This window comes from Polistes canadensis, unplaced genomic scaffold (assembly GCF_001313835.1).
Source record: "Polistes canadensis isolate GaletaPanama2010 unplaced genomic scaffold, ASM131383v1 scaffold_101, whole genome shotgun sequence".
NCBI lineage: Eukaryota > Metazoa > Arthropoda > Insecta > Hymenoptera > Vespidae > Polistes > Polistes canadensis.
The window spans coordinates 215386-220572 of record NW_014569648.1 but is presented as its reverse complement, the minus strand read 5'-3'; the positions used below and the strand labels follow the sequence as shown (position 1 = coordinate 220572).

Genomic DNA, 5187 nt, shown 5'->3' with positions numbered 1-5187 from the left:
CGAAAGAGCAACGTCACTCTCTTTCTCTTTCTCATTTTCTTTCTCCCTCTCTCTCTCTCTCTCTCTCTCTCTCTCTTTCTTTCTGCGCGTTCGTTCGATCCAACGTTATTTTCTTCCGATCGTAAAATCAGGAATAGGTCGATCGTTTCTGGTCTTTCTCACGAGCAATAGGAAAAATAGAAAAAGTCGAAGAAGAAGAAGAAGAAGAAGAAGAAGAGCTCGGAGAGAAAATCGGATTCCCTAAGTATTCGCAAAAGTTAAATAGGTCTTTCACCGTCTGACTTATAGACGTACTTTCCTAATTAATTAATACTTATTACCAGAGAGAATTTCGATTGTTCCTGTTTAACTAGTACGCGTCGAATCGAGAGATAAAAGATTTTCATTATATTATCAAAAATATTTTGTCTTATTTGATTTTTAATTTTCCCTTTATTTCAAGGTACATTCATTCTCGCTAATTTTATCGTACGTTGGTAATATCTTTTTTAAAACAAAATTACTGGTAATTTTCATCTAATATTTATCGAAATAAATAAGAATTAAAATGATAAGACAATTTCATTCATACGAAAAACATCGAAATTAAGGAGTGGAGAGAGAGAGAGAGAGAGTGAGCGAGAGAGAAGTAAAAGGGAAAGAAAGGATCCTTTTTTTCTTTCTATCCTTCTTTACCTTTTCCTTTCGATCGTAAACCTCCTTTTTATTCGCATTTCGCGGTAAACGCGGATATGTAGGCCGACTTCGAATCGACTTTCGGGAGGAAACTTACCCCCAGCGATTCGACCGATAAAATAATCGATGGTCCTCGTGCATCACACGGAAAGGATTCAATTCCATCGATAGCTCGGACTCTTTCGAGCAGCGCTTATTCGAAGAAAAGTGACTCGGGATCGTCGAAGGATTCGAACCCTCTCGCTCCTTTTGCCCTATATCTTCACATTCTCTCTCTTCCACACACATATAAACACCCACACCCACACACATACACACATATGCATATATACGCACACTCGTTCCCTCGATCTGTTGTGTTTATCTTAGTTCCTCCTGTAGCTCTTCATCCTGGGCATTCATCTCGTCACAATGGAGAGCCCACCCTGCCGACGGTTCACATCGAAAAACGAAATACATTATCCATTTAAAGAATATAACAAATAAATCCAATCTCGTATCGAGCGGAAAGCCAGCCGGTCGTCTTTCGCTTAACGATCGAAGGTGTTGAACACCAAACAACAGAAAAGAAAAATAGATAAACAGAAAAGAAAAATATAACAATCGTAAAGAAAATCGTCGAGAAAGAGAGAAAGGAAGAGAAAGAGAGAGAGAGAGAGAGAGAGAGAGAAAAGGTAGAAACGATCGGTGGAAAAGTTTGCGGTGCACGATCTACGAATTCGTCCTTTTGACTTCTTCGACGATTACTTTTACTCAGCGCACTTGGAAGGAGGTGATCTGTGAGATCGAGTCTTCGATCGGTCGTAGAGATCTTCGATCGTGGCTGACTGAGTGTCGTCTCGTTTAAGCGAGAGGAAAAGAAAGAAAGGGAGAAATAAAGGGAGAGAAAAATAGAAAGAGAAATAGAAAGAGAAAGAGAAAGAGAGGATTTGGTAGGGAAGGAGGTGGTAAAAAGAGGGTGGTCGCTAGGCGATCCGCAGGTGTAGGCGACACTCAAGGTTCGTAGCAGACACGACTCTGCTCGGGAGGGTCGGTACTCCCTTTCCTACAATTCCCCACTACCTCACCTTTACCAGCAGCAGCCCTCGTTACCTCCTTCTTCTCTTGTCAAGGGTGGACACGCGCTTGGTCCTCGTCGTCGTCATCGTCGTTGCTGTTGTCGTCGTCGTCGTAGTCGTCGTTGTGTAGTAGTAGTCGTCGTAGTCATCGTCGTCGTCCCCACGAATTCCAGGGATCAATGCGTTGGTGCAGCAAAACGCCTGCGCCACCCTCCCCACCATTAAACCCCCCACTAAGGGAAGATTGTCGGGCCACGCAGCGCGGCAGCGCCAACAGTAGTAGCAGCCACGGTGCTAGCCACGATCCTTTCGTCGCACAGACGACAACATATAACTTTCTATACGGAAGAAAAGGATTATAATACGACAACGAGAGGGAAGAAAAAAAAATACGAAAACAATAGATATCAAAATAGAAATCAGAGATTAATAGAAATAATAAAATTGGGAAAGTAATTTATTGACTATTAGGATATGCAAGTCTCGTATAGAGGCGGCTCTAAGTGCAGTTTAGGCTGTGTTTTCTTGGTCCTCTCGAATTACACCGAACGTGTGCGAGAGTAAAGGGAAGAGAGAGGGAGAGAAAGAGCAGTGACGACCTCGATCCAGTACACCCCCACAGCCACCTCTTTCGCATCCCCCCGCGGTGGTTCCACTCGACTTCTATTTCTCTCTCCCTTTCTCTCTCTCTCTCTCTCTCTCTCTCATGCTTGCGCGCGCGTGCTCCCCCCAGGCACTCTCCTCCTCGTCGCTCCAGCGTGCGCGGCGCTCGACCCTCGGAAATTCTGAAAGCGGTTCGCGCCTGTGCAACGCGGGGGTGGCGGGGACCGAAAATTGAGGCTAAAGGAAACTCGGCGGATCCGGCCTAAGGGTCTCTCCTCTCTCTTAGGGTTTCTACTTGCCGCCACCGCCGCCGCCGTTGCCACCCTCGCCGCTGTCACCGCCGTTGTCGTTGTCGTTGTCATCGTCACCGTCACACTGTCACTGCCACCGTTACCGTCATCGTCATCGTTGTCGTCGTAGTAGTCGTCGTTGTAGCCGTCATCGTCATCGGTTTCGTCGTTGTCGTCGTCGTCATCGTCGTCGTTATTGAAATTTAGCCGCGTGCGTGCGTGCGTGCGTGCATGCGTGCGTAGTTACGTGCGCGCGTCCTCCCTTTTTTATTCTTTTGTCCTCCTAATTTCCTTTTCTTCGTTACAATAAAAGTGGATATCTTACATCAACAGTAGGATTATCGATGCTTTTGGATCTAGGGAGAAGGATTTAACTGGGTGATCGTACTTCCTTGCTTTTTTTCTCTCTCGGTGAAAGAAGAGTGAACCAAAGGAAAAGGTAAAGAGTGCAGGGGTGATATCGACGACACGAGCTACCGTCGCTGTTACATTCTCATCTCGAAGAGGTGACACGGTTTACTTTGAGGATGTTCACCGACGAAAAAAAGTCTTTATAATACAACACGGTGGAAATAGAGTGAAACAATACAAAGAAAAAGAGAAAGAGTGAGAGAGAGAGAGAGTGTTAGAGGAAGAAAGTTAAACTTGAAGTAAGAGACGAAAAGAGATAAATTTAACAAAAATTACGATAGAAAAGAAAAACTGAGTGGTGTAGTACGTTTTCGGGGTACGTGCGCTAGCCGTGGCCGCGAGTGCAGCGGTGTGACGTGACAGTGTACCTGAAGCAGTGATCGAGGAAGGTCGTGCGTCCTGCGTCTCTTTAAGAGCTTCCTCGAAAGGATATCTACGTTTGGGATACGCGAGGAACCATTCGCTAACGTATATTCGTTGTGTCCGAGGTCAAAAAATCAAGTTAGTTCGTATTTCTTCGTGTGTATATCTTATGAAAACGAAAGGGAAAAGGATCATAGACGATCCTGGACAAAGGCGATGATCGTCATGTGTTCTCGATCGCAGCCCTCAATCGAGGGTTGAAAAAACGAACTCGTTATTGCGATATTTTGTTCTTTTTATTGTCGTGCGTGCGCGCGCGCGCCCACAACGGTGTGTCGGTCGTCGTGGGAATCAAAAAGCGAGTTCGACGACAACTTTTTCTTTTCACGACAACGAGCTGGTCCCCCTCAGGAGGACCGACCGTGTATCACGTCATCGAGCTCAAAGTGAGTCTATTTCTATCCTGGTTTTTTTTTTTTTTTTTTTTTACTAAAACGTTACAATTTAAACTCAATATAAAAATATTTTCATATTTTCCATTTTCCTTTTTCCTAGTTTTCCTTTCCTCTTTCTTGCAAATCTCAAATCTTTTTCTCATCTTCAAAATCGAAGCAACGACCTTTTGTTCAACGATACCAAATGCCGCGAATGATTTCAAATCGGCCGTTATGCTCAAGTTTCACAGTGATTGAACGTAGAAAACGATTCGACTTGTTGTTCCCCGTTTGCTGTTCGACTTGACCGATATCGTCCGAAATTTTATTCCAACCATCGACAAATATTTGAACGTTTCGTTTCCGTATGAACGACCGCAGTTAGCTACAAAGATCTTCGAAATCGTACTGAAACTGAGTTTTATGATATAATGTAGATATCATAGTCATTTTATAGATCTCTTGAATGAATCTATCTCGTTCTTGGATCTCTAGAATTTTATGATATTTACCGAAAGTGTCTATATATATAATATGTCTGTAACTTAATACACTCATGAAATCTTTCGGAATCTTAAACGTTCGAATTACGAAGTTATGTTGATTGAAGGATATCAAAATTCTTAGAAGAACGTTACCCTTTATCGTATATTAAGAAATGAAACATCATTTTTATTCGGACTATTCGAACATTTTTATGGACAATTCAAATCGTAAATAATTTTATTCGATTATAAAATACGATCAAATATGAAGTATAACTCGCTAAGCGTTTTCTCTTTATCCTGTAACATCCATTTTTTAATGGTATAAATTAAAATCCCTTACTCTTAACGATGAAATCAAATATCTGTAAATAATTTCGATGCGACAAACGTCATATTCGTGAACGGATTATTTTCTCAGAGTATTAAAATTCAAGAGTGTAAGGATTCAATTATCTGCGAAACAATCTTTGAATGTTTCTCGCCTTTGTATTCTATAAACGATTCTCTATTGCGTTTTAGAACAAACACGTTTTCGAATGATATTCCCCACTCCTGTAAACGCATACGCGCATCGCGCCTTTCGCTTTAGAATACAAAACACGTTCTGTTTAACACTCGTGACGAAAAAACGTTATCAGGTAAATACGAGAAAACACATTTCGCATTGGTGCAACAAAATTATTGCGATGTGATCTCGTAACGACGTTTTGTACACGTTAATATCAATAATATGTATCAATTATAGTAACTCGGAATGAATGTTAGGAAGAACACAAAATTTAATGTAAAAGTTAATTAAAATTTGGTGAGTAACGATCGAAAGAATAATAGTGTAAGAGGGTAAGAGATAGACATAGAGAGATAG

At 42.0% G+C, this 5187-nt stretch overlaps 1 long non-coding RNA gene across 1 annotated transcript in view; it reads left to right on the top strand.

Moving 5' to 3' along the window:
- The first annotated feature begins 2850 nt into the window (after window positions 1–2850).
- The window catches only part of LOC106787435, a 136761-nt gene continuing 134424 nt past the window's right edge, over window positions 2851–5187 (top strand). The window contains exon 1 of the long non-coding RNA XR_001381783.1: window positions 2851–3846. This is a non-coding gene — a long non-coding RNA (uncharacterized LOC106787435). The remainder of the gene's footprint in view (window positions 3847–5187) is intronic.